At 53.6% G+C, this 16246-nt stretch overlaps 1 protein-coding gene across 1 annotated transcript in view; it reads right to left on the bottom strand.

Moving 5' to 3' along the window:
* The window catches only part of LOC133349786 (leucine-rich repeat-containing protein 3-like), a 57702-nt gene extending 41724 nt beyond the window's left edge, over positions 1 to 15978 (bottom strand). Inside the window, 1 exon segment of the mRNA XM_061563530.1 lies at positions 15812 to 15978. The gene's annotated coding sequence lies outside the window, so the exon portion shown is untranslated.
* Positions 15979 to 16246: the final 268 nt, after the last annotated feature.

Genomic DNA, 16246 nt, shown 5'->3' with positions numbered 1-16246 from the left:
CAAATTAAGTATTTTTCCGTAAAGTCACGTAGGTGAAACAATATAAAATATAAAAATTAATAAAAGTAAAATAAAAAAAAAATCACGACTTTTCGGAGGCAACACAAGCTTCTATCTTTGCCTCCGAAACGTCGTGATTTTTATTTAACTTTTATTAATTTTAATTTTATTTTTTTACCTACGTGACTTTACCAGAAAAACCTAAGAATATGAATCCTTGCAGTCACGAAAGCTTCAAATCTAGAAAGCCTCAATAAACTTTGTTGAGATATCATTTGTGGCCAGGTCGCTTCTGAAAAACGAGCTAGAGAACCCAGCAGCCATACGAGGAAGATACTTTCAGAGCTTGATTATAGATAGATCCCAGAATGCATCGCTGTACCACCGTATCACTGCCACCTCAACTGACCCATGCTCACAACACCAGGCGTGCACAGGTAGTCTCCAATCGCACGACTTAACCACCAGGCTTAACGAATTTTGCTGAGATCCTCACGGCTCAAGTCTTGGAGAAACCAATTTAAATGAAATGTTAATTTCTATTACGAATGCACTACTGCACTGTCAGTCATTTGCGAGGATGAATGTGAACTGCATTTAGCGACGAATCACCGATACATTGCAGCAATGCAACGAAGAGTAGTTTAACAGAGACAACTATTCAGTATTATAAAATATCACCGCTCGTGACCCAACAATTGCCGTTATGTTCCAATGCGGACGGTAGGGTGAACCGCGGGAGAACGCTTCTTATTCCGCCGTGAGCAATCATTGTCATCGCTACGCTCGTTTACCCAGCAAGGCCCCGTCGGATCTCAACGACTCCTTTTCAGGATGGGTCCCTGCCAAGTTCTATTTGGAGAAGGGCGGGACATTGCCGTGTGTGTGTGTACAGTCTGTTCTATAAACGCTGCGTGTTTTCATAACACGATGAATGTGTTAAGGGAACTCTTTATATATTATATATATAAAACGCGGATGCGAATTGGATATAACGCGATTTGCGTGAACAGAACTACGTCACAGCGCGTGGAGGAATAAGCGGTTGTACGGCTGCCTCGGCGTAGCATCACACAAGGCATTGGGATGCTGCGGGATGCTTCTAGATGCTACCCACGCACCTCGGTCTTTGTTCAACCTGCCCGGTTCATTCCCCTATATTATATAGTATCTACAACAACGCGATTTTTACATAACGCTGTGTTTTACCGTGTTATAGGAGAACCGACTGTATAATCCCGATTGAGTCATTTGCAAGGATATCAATGTGATTAAATCTTTTCCCCTTGGTGCACCTATTTATATGCCCATTTATCAGCTCCGGTTTGGCAGCCGAGGTCTCACTCCGAATCAGTCGAGCAGCAATATCTTTTCATCGGTTGCGTAACGCGTAACGCTGTGTGGAAGCTGCTTGATCTGTCGCTCCACATGAAGCTTCAGGTCTTCTCGGCCACAGTCATTCATTCCCTTCTCTACGCTTGCGAAACGTGGACCCCCCTAATGGAGCATCTTCACCAGTTATAAACATTTAGGCTGGCCTGCCTACGATCCATCCTGGGTTTAACCAGGCTGGATTGTGTGAGGAGCTCACAAATCCTTAAAACATCTGGGCAAAGTTCCATCGGTGAGTTCCTCCGGCAGGCAAGGCTGCGTTGGCTGGGTCATGTAGCCCGCATGCCCAGCAACCGCATGCCTAAACAGCTTTTGTTCAGCCCAATCGAGGGGGCTAAACGGGCGCAGCACGGGCTAGAGAAGATATGGAGTAATGTGGTACAGGAAGGACGTGAAGCTAAGTGGACTTGCCGATGACTGGTACCAGCGGTGTCAAGATCGGCCTCTGTGGAGGCTCGTGAAGGACGCTGCTGGGCAGCTGGAGGCAGTCGCCCTCCAGCAACAACGGAGGGCAGAGGAGCGATGATCCCAACAACGAGCAGAGCGACGGGTGGCTGAAGCAGCAGCAAGTTGCCACAGTTGGGGGCACAGGTGGTGCATCCGCCAGTCATCCCAGGCATTCAACCCATGGCACCTGGGTCTGTCCCATGACCTACTTCCAGCGGGCGTTCGACACTTCACATTGCCTTAAAGTACACCGAGCCTGGAACAAGTGCCATGGCAACGTCACTGCCACTTAGTGGCAAATGGCAGTTGTTGCTGTTGTTTATCAGTTCGTGGGGAGCGGTAGCGTAGCGGTTAGCGTGCTGCGCTCCGAACCCGGCGACCCGAGTTTGATTCACGGCCAACACCAGTGACAATTATCTGAACCGGTGCTGGGCCTCCCCTGGGTCGACTCAGGCCTCAAAATAGTACCTGGCGTGGTGTATAGTAAACATCGCCACTGGGGAGACAAAGACGGCCGGGCGTGGTGCTGGCCACCCACCACCTCGTGTGCCGTGCCAGCCTTCATCAGGTGCTCGCTAACAGCACTTGCCCTTGCCTTGTGTATCGGCTCGCCGTTGAAATTTCCATGCACCCATCGTTAGGCAGTGGCGTGCGCTTAGGGGCTCGGCGCCGCTGTCGCTGAGAAGCCCCTTCTGCCTCCGCTCCTCCCCGGGGCTCAAGTTCAAGTTCATGTATTAGGTATAGCCCTGTGAGCCATTCGGGTGCAACCGCAACAAACAAAAAACATGAAAAAAAATACACCTTAAACTGAATATGTGACTGAGTGCAAACAGAAAATCCAATGAAAGACAGCAGAAAGAACACCGTACACCAACGCTGTGTGCAAACATCCCAGTGGGATGCTCCACCCCCACATGGCCACGGGGAGGGAACAGCAACAGGTTGGAGTGCGAAGGCAACGTTCCCATATCCAGGCGACAGATTCTCTGGAGATGCGGAGGAGAACTTCTGAGATGGAATGAGAAACAGCAGACAGGTCGTTCACGAGGTGTTCTGAGGTTTGAAAGTTGTATTATGAGTTTTTTTTTTTTATTATTCGGCTTCTTTACCGAGGGAAGCCGCACCGAGCCTCAACTCTTTCTCCGGTGGGATCCGGCCAAGTTTTCGCAGTCGGGGGCGATGTTGCTTCCAGGTGTCATCCCAGGTGAGAAATTTGCGGGTGATGTTTCAGTATTGGGATGTATTGGTGATTGTCAGTTACATATTGAGTGTGTGTGTGTGCGAAACTGGAGCACCGAGAAGAAACCCAAACAGAATAGGGGGGGGGGGGTGGACATACAAAACTCCATGCAAGAAAAGGCACCCGGATCGAACCTAGGCACTTATTGCTGCGAGGCGCGGGTGTTGCCGCTGCTCCACCGTGATGCCGCCCTCTGACCACAAAACACAATTTGCAGATTCAGGCTCAGCCATGATACAAAAAGTAGAACGTACTGCGCTGCATGGGGCTGTCATCGAGTCAATGCAATGCGTTAATTATTCCAGGAAATGATGGGGCAATTCAGTTACTCTGCGGCAACTAAACGTCGTCACACGTTAGTCAAGCAAAACAATTGTAACTCGTTGCACCACAGAAGTACGTGCATGCGTTTAAGGATAAGCATTTGCATTTACGTGCACACGCGATATTAGCGCAGTTCGAGTTCAAGCTGCGGAGGCAATGCCCTGCAGTTACCGGCTCGTGGAAATGCGCTGGAGAGACCCTCTGCAGGGTATTATTGAGTGACTCTAAAGGAATACAAATGGACATCTGGACGTGCGTGAAAAAGCTTCATAGCTCACCGGATTCCTCCAGTCTAAATAAAGACGCCGATTTTGAAATATCGCTCGCAAAGCCCGCTTTCTGGAAGCTTCAAAGGGGGGCGGGGGAGGGGATAACAGTGAAAAGTCCATTGCAAACTTCGGTCATATTTGTTCGCCATGACTCACGCGAGCCCATCGCAAACACAACAGTCTGCGGCGCGGAGGCGGGGTTCGTTTTTGTTTTCCAGCGTGATGCGCTTTGCACGCGCGTCGAATTTCCTCCACCGCGTGGTACCCTCGTCGCCAACGCGCCCCCACCCCACCATGCCCCCCCACCCCACCAAGCCCACCCCCACCCACCCCACTAAGCCCCCCCCCACCCACCCCACCAAGCCCACCCACCCCACCAAGCCCCCCCCCACCAAGTCCCCCCCCCCCACCAAGCCCCCCCCCCACCCAGCCCCCCCCCCACCCTACCATGCCCCCCCACCCACCATGCTTCCCCACCCCACAATGCCCCCCCACCCCACCAAGCCCTCCCCACCCCACCAAGCCCCCCCCACCCCAACATGCCCCCCCACCCCACCATGCCCCCCCCACCCCACCATGACCCCACCCCACCATGCCACACCCCACCATGCCCACCCCCACCATGCCCCCCACCACCCCACCATGCCCCCCACCACTCCACCATGGCCCCCCACCATGCCCCCACCATGCCCCCCACCCCCCGTTATCTGGCTACGGCCTACGTCCTTGGGTTCTGCATTGTGGAATTTTCCATGCGTATAAAAAATACGACGCACAGGAGAACTTCCCCCGTGCAACAGATATCACCACCACCACCCACACCACCCACACACCACACACCACTCTCCCTGTCCCCTCTCGCAGGAGCGCAACACACGCAAATTAGACGAAAATACATTCGGTTATTGCATCAACCAGGACGCCTCGATTGATTTTACTCCAATATTTATCCCATCCTGCAGAAACACGGGCAGATAATTATTTTATGCGCAGGACACTCACGACAGTGTGCGTGTTTGGGGGGGGGGGGGGTATTAAATTACATAATGGCAAAAATGCTTTGGAACACAAGTTAAAAATCAAAGCTCTGTCAATGTAGCGATGAAGCGATAGACATTTAAAAAAACTGCAACTACACCCACAGCCGCTCTCAGCTAAATTGCATTTAGGTATTCTTGCTACAATAGTTTAATACACGGAGAGGAAGAGAGATGGACATGTTTAAATAATACTCTTATCAAATATTAAAACACACACACTACACATGCAACTCTAATTTTTATACCTGACGTCATTTGGTCACAGACCATTTTTTTGAAAATTTTTGTTTGGGATTTTTAAAAATAAAATCTGATCTTTGAATTAGTAATTATCCCACAATATCGATTGCTCCCCTCCAAGAATGCCCATCTGGGTGCACCCACTGCACTGGGGTATGCGCTGCAGGAATATCAAAGTGCGGTAGGCAAACGGTGGTGCGTGTCCACGTGCATCAAAGACAAAGATCCCCCGTATAGCCTTAAGTGCTGCTGGGCTAAGAGCTGTTCGCGAGCACCTATGAAGGCCAGCACGGCACACGAGGGGGTGGGTGGCCAGCACCACGCCCGACCGCCTTTGTCTCCCCAGCGGCGGTGTTTACACCATCGACGGGGGAGGCCCAGGACCGGTTCAGATATTCGTCACCGACATTGGCCGTGAGCGGGAATCGAACTCGAGTCACAGGGTTTCGTGGCGCAGCGGCGCGCGCTAACCGCTAGCGCCAGCGCACGTGCATCGCCACCATCGTCACCAGCGAAGCAACCGCTCTGCAAGTCAACGCTGCTAACTTCTGGGCCTTGTGGAGCACGAGGTAGGCACGCTGGGCCGTCGTGGTAACTGGTGGCGGGAGGGCGGACGTGACGAGGCGAGAGAGGACGCGGTCGGGAAAATGGGTGCCACAGCGTTCGTTTAATTGGGTGACCACAAAAAAACACTCACGGACTCCACAGACTACACCCCACTCCACCACGGCACCCCGGACTCGGCCATAATCTGTGTCACGGGCGCAGTAACATTCACAACGATGACAAAAATGCATGTATCTCACTCCCCCACCCCCGCCCCATCTCTCTCTCTCTCTCGAGATGACCCTACACCACGAGGTCCCATGTTTGTAAGATCGGCAGTTAACCAGCTGTGTTTCAAGCGAGCTTGTCCATGCTGATGAGACGTTGTGTGTCGAAACCGGAGTTTGCTTGTCTTGAAATACATCTTTGTTTTTAGTTTTCACGTGGACATGGCTTTGTGAAGGAGAGTTTATCGTCCGCTTATTTATTCTGTTCCATCAACAGGGATTAATCTCAGCCAGGTCTGTCCAGGTCAGCGACCGAGAATATACCCGGCACACCGCTATGCGATGGCAGCGGTTACAAGCAGCGTGAGAATTTAAGCCACAAACACGAATATAATTCAATAATGCTGGCCATGCCTCCAGCCTCATGTGCGACGCAGCCAGACCTTGTCACTGGGTCAAGTCTGCCTTAGAAATAAGTACAACTTATCGAATGAAAGGTTTAACAATGGCTCTGATTCACAGTGTCTGTGTATATATAAAGTGTTTAATTAACGCACTCCCGAACAAACCGAAGGGTACATTATTTTGTGATTAGTGTATTTAACCAGGTCATTCTTACAATACAATTTACATTGCATATAAATGCAGCCACATCTCTCGTTGCTTCACAAGAAGGTAAGGGGGGGGGGGACAAATATTTAAATAAATGTGTTATATGCACATGGACACAACTGGGTCTCAAGTCTTGACGTGAGCACGCTTGCAGCGGGCAGGCAGGCTACATTCCAGGCGCCAGCTCGAGGCTCGGACAAGCGCAGCGCGCTCAAACGGGCTGTTCTGTCACTCGCCGAGCCTGTCAATTGATTGACGATGACCGTTCGATTGATTTATCGACGACGACGACAATTATAACGAACGAAGTGACCGCACGCCCCGCGTCATGGAATGAGAGGGCCGTGATCATCGCGTGCCACCGGACGGCCGTGCTACAGCCGCGGTGCGGTGACAATCGCGGCGTGAAGGTTGAGCACACACGGAGCGGTCCCGGGCCCGAAACCCGAGCCGAGATGCCGCACGCACACACCAAGAGACGCCATCCTCGATTTCATCGTCAACACAGCGACGCACCTAGAAGCGGCCGCCCCGGGCGATGGCAGCGCGTTTCCTACGCAACGAGGCGCCGCCGAGCACATAGCCAGCGAGCACAAGCCAGCGAGCACAAAGCCAGCGAGCACAAGCCAGCGAGAAAGCCAGCGAGCACAAAGCCAGCGAGCACAAAGCCAGCGAGCACAAAGCCAGCGAGCACATAGCCAGCGAGCACAAAGCCAGCGAGCACATAGCCAGCGAGCACAAAGCCAGCGAGCACATAGCCAACGAGCACAAAGCCAGCGAGCACATAGCCAGCGAGCACATAGCCAGCGAGCACAAAGCCAGCGAGCACATAGCCAGCGAGCACATAGCCAGCGAGCACATAGCTAGCGAGCACATAGCCAGCGAGCACATAGCCAGCGAGCACATAGCCAGCGAGCACATAGCTAGCGAGCACATAGCCAGCGAGCACATAGCCAGCGAGCACATAGCCAGCGAGCACAAAGCCAGCGAGCACATAGCCAACGAGCACATAGCCAGCGAGCACATAGCCAGCGAGCACATAGCCAGCGAGCACATAGCCAGCGAGCACATAGCCAGCGAGCACATAGCCAGGCTAGCACGCAACGAGCACTCAGGAAGCAAGATCAAAGTCAGGACTTTGCGAGCACTCAGCGAGCAAGCTCACATCGAGCATGCAGAGAGCGAGCTTACAGCGAGCACGCAGCCGGGAAACTCACAGTGAGCATGCAGCCGGCTCGCTCCGCGTGGAAACCGATGGCGTATTGAGCTTGCCGCAAGGAAACCCTGGCTTGGACGGATCAAGAGAAATAAAAAAGGATTTTGATTGACTGATCGATGCATCACGCCCCAAGCCTAAAATAGAATACTGCACGATAGTCAAGGTGTGTAATTGTGCTGGATGTGTGTAGGACTTCTTCTCGCTGTACGCAGCCGACCGGTGCTAAATCAGAGGTACGGAAATGGACAAAATAAACACAATAGGCAGTTCTTCAGAAATTAGTTTTCAATCGAGTGAATTTGAAAGTGCATAGCTCCCAGTGGCTTTCTAATATCAGAAGGAAGAGCGTTCCAGACGGCCACAGAAGCGCACCCTGAAAGCACGGAACGCGGTGACCGTCTTTGTTCAATGGCTAGCCACGATACAATATGACCATCGTTCACGATTCATCTAAACAAGGCCCCATATTTGGATAGCATTTGGAAGGGGCTGAAGGGGACTCAGGCAGAGGGAGGCGTTGATCAGGGGGTAGGGGTTATTGGAGGAGCCGAGTGTGATGGGTGAGTAGTCAGGTGGGCATTATGCGGCTACAATACAGCGCATCGCAGACACACAATTGAAACCGACTGACACCAAGACTAATTCTGGTGTAGATGAGCTAGAAAGCCAAACATTTCGCGCACACACAGTTAAATATACGCTTACAATCTATGGCGAACAGAGTGGGACAATGCAGACGTCCAGAAAAAAAACTCCTCATCCGATACCCCAAACATTGCACCTCTTGGCTTTGATATTTTCTCTAACACACTGGTGGTGTAACCATCGACCGCATCGGAACATCGACAGACCGATGTGCGCCTCTCCTCCATGAATGGGAATTTAAAGACAAGCCCAGCAGAGCCATTCTGGCCTTGCAACCCAGACTATGGACCGCAGAGGAAACCACGATAGTCCTAACTACACGAACTCTCTCTCCCGAACGAAGCCCTCTCGTCGTGACGAGCAGACTTCGACATCGGAATTTAGCTCCTGAGCAGATTGTCACTGTGTGCAAGAACATACAAGAATTCGAAACAACTAAAAACCCCAATTTTCTTTTTGGAATTTGTCTTCCCAAAAAATGCCGTTCCCATTGGCCGACTAAATTCCGTCGTAGGGCAAGAGGTCAACCTAAAGTTTTACTTCGCTCCACGTCCCGCGCTAAACACTCGCACGTGCTCGCTGTCCAGCGTTGGTGAACCGAGTGACTCGCCTCCCATGGAGCGTGACGCTCGATCCGATGAAGAGCGGGGCAAAGCCCACGAGCGACTTTCATGGGCGCTATGAACCACACAAGGCAAGGCAGACGTGTGTGTGTACGCCTCTAAAAAAAATGCACCAGTGACGGATAATCTCGCACGGCTGATAAATTCCTTGTTATCTCGGTGTTGCTTGGCGGGCAGCAGCAGCAGCAGCAGCAGCAGGAGTCCGGTGACACTGTGTTAATAAGCGCCGACCACTTGGGCTCCGCAGATAACGCTGCCGATACACGGATACAAGGCGGGGGGGGGGTCCCTTCCCACATGCAGGGTAGTGAACTGGGACACTACACACCCCTACAGCACCGCAGACTCAACAAGCCCAGCGGCCAGTGCTTTGCCCCCAATGCCTCTCTTTCAACGGAAGCAACGTTTCGCGTGTCTCGACGAGCCCAGATCGAGCATGTCGTCTCCTGGACACTGGCAACAGCGAGAGACGACGCAAGGACGGACGGCCCTTGTCGACTGTGGTTACTCCAGAAGCGCCAGAAGTGCCACCGGCCACCACCGTTATCCTTTGTGGCCTGCGCTGGTTAGGGTCGAAGACTCGTTGGTAAGGGTTAGGGCTAGCACTATAGTAGCTGTTGGCTTGTGGTTAGGATTAGTGATTAGGCAAGGTAGGGTCCGGTTCATACTTTTAGGTTTTTTCGGTAAAGTCACGTAGGTAACGTGACTTTACCGAAAAAACCTAAGAGTATGAATTCTTGCAGTCACGAAAGCTTCAAATCTAGAATAGGGTCTGGTTGCCTAGTTGGTTAGGGTTCGAGGTACGGCCAATACTCGTGGCTGAGTGGCTGGTTGATTAGGGTTCGAGTTCGGGCTAGTTAGCACTCGTGGCTGGTTGGCTAAGGGCAAGGTGTGGGGACTATGTTTGGTTAACTCGTCTTCTCTGCCCCACACACTGCTTGCCCTTTCTCCAACATGTGGCCCCTTCCTTGCTCGTGTGCGGTGCATTGGTGTGAACGAGCTGAATCCCTCTGCAATATTCACGCGTGGATCTAGGGGAACAGATGAACAAGAGATCAAGCATGGGATGGAGCACATTGTTAATAATGGATCACCCACGACGGCATTAGACACGCACACACCCAAATGAATTGCGAATTTTCAGAAAGATTTCTGCTCAAAGGCAAACTATGAACATCACAAATGTCCAAAGCCATAGTAAAAATAAGAATAATTATCAGAAGGCTATAATTTATGCATCCATGAGAGCCTTACTGTGTCCCGTGACCTTTTCAGGAGGAGACTTGCATTCATCGTGAAGATTGGCAAATTCCTTTTGAGCGAATATTTTTTTCAAAGCAAAGCATAAGCAGATTGTAAACAATGCGTACATGGGGGTGGAGGGGGGTTACCTACACTTCGAGGTCCACCACATAGACCCACGTGCCCACTTGCTGCACTACCGATACATGGCCGTCTAATCAAACCAGGCTGGTTTTGGAGTTTCACCGATGCGTATGGATCAACCAACCCGTGCCTCCATGCCCACCGTGACACAAACCCCGAGCACGCGCGCCTTGTGATGCCCATTAAACAAACGCCACTTACGGGAGAGAGAGAGGAGAGATATTTGGGGGGCATCCGAGCCCCCCTTCGGTGAGCTCCCCCCCTCCCTCTATCTCCGTCGCGCGCTTTTAACTTTACACTGTGAAGGAGAGGCGCGAGCGAGGGTGCAGGCACGGGAGAGTAACGGGGCCCGCGCAGATGAAACATTCACGGGGCTGTTGGCAGCACACGGAAAATTTCCTTGCTCTCTGCGGACGCCCGTCACAGTCCGTACGAGGAGGAGGCTGAATAATCGGAGAACGCAGTAATTACACGGCTGAAGTGGGAGGAAGAGGGGGGGGGGGGTATGAAGTTGTGGCCAGGTATGTTCTGACTCTTGCTGCTAACATACTATGCGACCTCGAAACAGCTCTTGGCTTGCAAGGCAGGTGCCTCGGCTGTGTTATAGGGGCTGCCCGATGTAGTGGAGAAAATATGTGCAATGGTAACAGAGCTGGGATACCATCATGATGGTTAGTATGTGAATGAGTTGTAAGCCTGCAACTCTGAGGTTGCCAGGAGATGGCAGTGTTGAGTGTCACCGTCTCGTAAGCGCGGGTTTTCTGATGGTACTCGGAGATTTCCTGCGACTCAAATCCAAATGCAGTAATCGTAAATTATGGCGGCCAAACATCCCAGGGAGGACCCTGCTGGGTCTATATCTTGCGCAGGTTTGTGTTTTGGCCGACTTTTATGGACGGCAAGGTTGGTGCCGCAGTGGTAACATGAATACTTTTAGAGCAAGACACAGGTAACATTGTGCGTAATAAGGAGGTGGAATTTGCTTGAATTATTGAAGGGAGCGCAGTTGTGGGTGAGTACGTATTTTGTTGGATGGGTGAGAATTTTGGTAGGTGAGTGAATGGGATGGTTGGGGTAGGTAAGCGATTACAAATTTGAGTGGGCGAGAGAGTATTTAGGTGGGCAAGTGGGTATTTTGGTAGGTGAGCAAGTGAATGAAAAGTGGCGTGGGCGAATTAATATTTGAGCGAGCGAGCAAGTGGCGAGCGGATGCTTGAGTGGGTAGGCGAGCGAGCGAAAACACGAGCCGGCAGGCATTTGGATGGACGAGCAAGCGAGCAGTCAGTGATTGAACACGAATGTCCATGTACTTGCGTGTTCCACATGAAGCACAGAGTGTTGAGGTTAATAAATAAATGCTGCGTGTGTACGCGCGGTCCCACGTGCCACGCAGAGTGCGCTGTATGTCACGTGGGACGTCGCGGAACAAAATTAAAAAAACTATTTTTTATTTGACCAGGTAAGGAACACCGAGCTACGTAGCTCTTTTTCAGAAGCGACCTTGCCACAAATGATAGCTCAACGAAGTGGCTTCTCATCACGTGGAAAATTATAATAGCCAAATACTATAAAACGCACGTCGATTGTAAATGTGTAGGGGAAAATCAGGAGAAAAAAATCAGGCACGCGCAAAACGTAACGACAATTTGCAACTGAACGGAAAGAAAACTCAAAAAACGTGGGGAAAGCGCAGCCTGGCGCGGTGGGTCATGAGCACCGTTTAAGAGGTGGGAACCATCGTCATTTGCAACCACTGCTCTCTCCCGGCTCCACGCACAGCCCCGTGAATGTTTCATCTGCATGGCCCACATCACTCCCCCGCGCCTGCACCCTCGCACGCCTCTCCTTCATATGCAGAGGACCTTTGAGGACCCGAAATGTATTTAGTCCATGAGCCTCCACCAGCTATTTCACTTGTCGGTACCAGCGGACTTTGGTGGTTACCAATTTATGTATGCCAATTGGTGACCTCCAGGTTTCCAATTGCTTTATGTGGCTGATAATAGTGAATAATGTGATCACGTTTCGAAATAATTTGGTTATCAACCAATCCACTCTTATTGGCCACGTGAATTACTCGGTGTGACTTGATATGTTTTCTACCTTAGTCGGTACCGCTTTCTGCTCTAGCCTATGGACAAATGATGCGAAGACATGCGTTGGCACGGCACCAGCCGGGTAAAGGATCACTTGCGTGTGCGTTGCGTGTGCGCCAGGTTCAATGCCCACAGGCGGAGGCGGATGTTGCTGCTGCCTATTATGAGATCATACAGTAGGTGAGCTCTCCTGGGGCTCGGCAACACCGCCCCACTTTTCCGTCCACCAATGCCACGGTTCGTCCCGACGAGTGGCGCAGCAGCTTGCTCCTCCGCCACGAGGGACACAGCCGGCAGCATCCGTCGCACCAGCACCACCCGGGGACGGTGACCACGCGTTCAGCTCGGGGGGTGGTGGGGGGTGGTCTGCCCATTGGGGACGCACCGCCTCGCTCGCGTATGCGACCCCTTATGGCAACCCCGCCGTGGGGAGCGGTAGCGTGCCGGTTAGCGCGCTGCGCTAGGATCATGGCTACGGCCCGAGTTCGATTCCCGCTCACGGCCACCAACACCAGTGACGATTATCTGCACCGGTCCTGGGCCTCCCCTAGGTCGACTCAGCCTCAAATGAGTACCCGGTGCGGTGATGCACTCTAGGGAGACAAAGGCGGTCGGGCGTGGTGCTGCCTACCCACCCCCTAGTGTGCCGTGGCGGCCTTCATAGGAGCTCACGAACAGCACTTGCCCCAACAGTCTGTTAAGGCTACACGGGGCATCTCCGTCTTTGTCAACCCCACTGCTAGTCGAGGGCCGCCCTCAGCAGCTGCCTGCCAACGCTTCGCCGTGCTGGTCGGTGAAGTAAGGGAGCATAGACTTGGAAGCATAGTACAGTACAACAACGTGCTGCTGTGCTGCCCTGCCCTCCGCTGCCCACGACGAAGCATCGCGGCGGCCCAAGAACCCACGAGGCTCAAACGCCCGCTTTGTCTGCCCAGATGTGGCGAGGCGAGGCAGGTGATTGTGGCCAGAGGCGAACATGCAAGGCGCGCACAGCAGCCACTGGGACTGGATCGCCTCGGATCGTATCGCCTCGTGCGAAGGCTCGAGGGGGGGGGGGTCGTAGGGAGTTGTTTAATGGCCACTAAATTTGGCTTGCGCCCATTCACGCACCATAAGCGCTCGCGCTGTACACACGAACCGCGCTGTGCGTGTTGGGTAATTCACGTTGGATGCATTCCCAACAAAGGAGAAAGTATCGATATGTATCGGGAAATCTGTCCGTTGGCTCCAAGTGCCTCTTTCCCCGTTCGCGTTTCTCGGCAGCAATCCGACAACGGCGGTGTCTTCACGAGCGCGCTCGATAATTTACCACCGAGGCGGAGTAATTAGTGCACTCGCGACACGAAAGCAAAGCAAAGCCCGAGTTGGATTCCGGGCCACGGCTCAACTGGACCTCGACTCAACAACCATCCGGCCAGGTTAAGCAACCCACACAACGAGCGGCGGCGGTGACGCTTTGTCCACACAGCCTCCAACAGCATGGGCTGGGGGACGGGGGGGGGGGCATTCATCCAGCAGTTAATTGACAAAGGGATTAACGTTCGGATAACCATTATTATTTACAATACTTGGCGAGCGCGTGTGTGTGTGTGTACACAGCTGCGTGTAGCGGCGGACGCGGATCAACACCGCAATTAGGGGTTGCGCAACAGGCAGGGCCGGACGTTCAAAGCGGCAGGAACAGACGCCTGCAAACTTCACCCTCCTGCACACACGAAGAAGACAAAGGCCCCCCCCCAATAGGCAGACATAGAGAATGTTGGCTCAAGAGCTGTCAGCGAGAATCTATTTAAGGCCGGAACGTCGCGCGAGTGGGTGGTGTGGCCAAGACCCACGCCGGGCCGCCTTTGTCTCCCCCAGTGCCGATGTTGACAACGCCGCACCAGGAACTCGTCGTGGGGCCGAGTGCACCTTAGGGGAGGCTCCCAGGACCGGCTTCGATACGACTCGCCCCGAAGGCTGGCCGTGTTTGGGAATCGAATTCGGGTCGCCAGGTTCATAGCGCAGTGCCGCTAACCACGAAGCTATCGCCCCCCTAGCCGACACTCGCCTGTATATATACACACACAGAGACACAACGTAGACAAAGCTCCCCCGTGTAGCCCACACAGACTCTTGGGGACAAGTGCTGTCAGCGAGCACACATTCAGGCCGGAAGCGTCACAAGATTGGTTTGAGTAACCAGCACCACGCCGGCCGCCTTTGTCTCCCTAGTGGCGATGTTTGCACACCGCACCAGGTACTCATTTGAGGCTAAGTCGACCTAGGGTAGCGGGGGGTGCCCAGGACCGATTCAGATAATTGTCACTGGTGTTGGCCGCGAGCGGGATTCGAGCTCGCTCACACAGCGCGCTCACCGCTCCACTCCCGCACCAGATAGTCACACAACGCACCCACAACGACACTCACCTGTACACACACATTCGCTCACGTCAACATCTTAGCTCGCGGGACACTCGATAATGATCATCGCTGCACGACTACAAATAACACAACGAGTGCTCCTATAGCGTCCATAGACCGTTAGGGGACAAGCGTCGGTTAGCGGAGAAACAGTGCAAAGGGGGAGGTGGGCTGTGGAGTGTAGCAAGTTCCGAAAGGTCACTCGCCACTGATATCACTCGTCAGTCGCGGCCGGGAGTTTAACTCGGGTCGCCGGGGTTCGTAGTGCAGCGCGATGACCACTACACTACCGCTCCCCCACGTTCACATGCGCACACACACCGATACACGCACACATCTGCAGACAAAGACAGCTGCACACACGAACAGATATCGCCTTGACACACACACACACGCACACACACACACGCACACACGCACACGCACGCACGCACACGCACGCACGCACACACACGCACGCACACACACGCACGCGCACACACACACGCGCACACACGCACGCACACACACGCACACACACACACGCACACACACACACGCACACACACACACGCACACGCTCACACACGCACACGCACGCACACACACACGCACACACACACACGCACACACACACGCGCGCATTTACCTGTAGGCGCTCAACGACACCGCACCTGTACTGACGCCCGTGCGCGCGCACCACACACACACACAGCTATCACCTGTACACACAAAGATCCCACGTATAGCCTTACCACACTGTTGGGGCAAGTGCTGTTAGCGAGTAGAACCTACACGAGGGGGTGGGTGGTGCAGCACCACGCCCGGCCCTCTGTCTCCCTAGTGAAAATGTTTACACACCGCACCAAGTACTCATTAAAGGCCGAGCCGACCTAGTGGAAGCCCAGGGCTGTATCTATGTATGTTGAACTTCTTTCGCACCGTACGTAGCCACCCGTGCTAATCGGAGGTGCGGTGTCGGATAATGACAATCGTCGCTGGCGTTGGCCGTGAGAGGGAATCTCCCTCGGTTCGCCGGGCTCGCAGCGCAGCGCGCTAACCGCTACGCTACCGCTCCCCCACCTGTACACACCTGCACAAACCTGCACACACACGCACACACCTGCACACCTGCGCCACCGTCTCATCCGGGATGCGCGGCGCACGCGGCCGCGGATCGCTCCTCGCTCGTCGCCCGCGCGCACCGCCAGCGACGACGGTGTGATCCTTCCTCCTCCGCGTTCCATCCACAGTCACCACTTCCACCCCCCCTCTCCTCACCCTCACTTCCCTCCGCAGCTCAGCCGGTCGGTCTGTCATTTACCGTGAGAGGTGAAGCTCGGTCACTCTCCCCCCCGGGGCTGCTGCTGCTGCTGCTGAGGAGGAGCAGGAGGAACTCCTGGGTCCCGGAGACTTCTCCTGGCACTGTGAGAGCGCCGTGCGGAACGAGGGCGCGGGGCGCATTGCGAGCGGAGAGCGGCAGCAACGGCGCTCAGGTGCGTGTCTAGGGGGGGGGGGGCGGCGCGCTTCTTATCCCCGAGCCCCGCCCCCGAACCCC

The sequence above is a fragment of the Lethenteron reissneri genome, chromosome 31 (assembly GCF_015708825.2).
Source record: "Lethenteron reissneri isolate LAM-NWPU_2019-01 chromosome 31, ASM1570882v1, whole genome shotgun sequence".
In the NCBI taxonomy this organism is placed as follows: domain Eukaryota; kingdom Metazoa; phylum Chordata; class Hyperoartia; order Petromyzontiformes; family Petromyzontidae; genus Lethenteron; species Lethenteron reissneri.
Note: the sequence above shows the minus strand (reverse complement) of the source record. Positions and strands in the feature narration are given on the sequence as shown.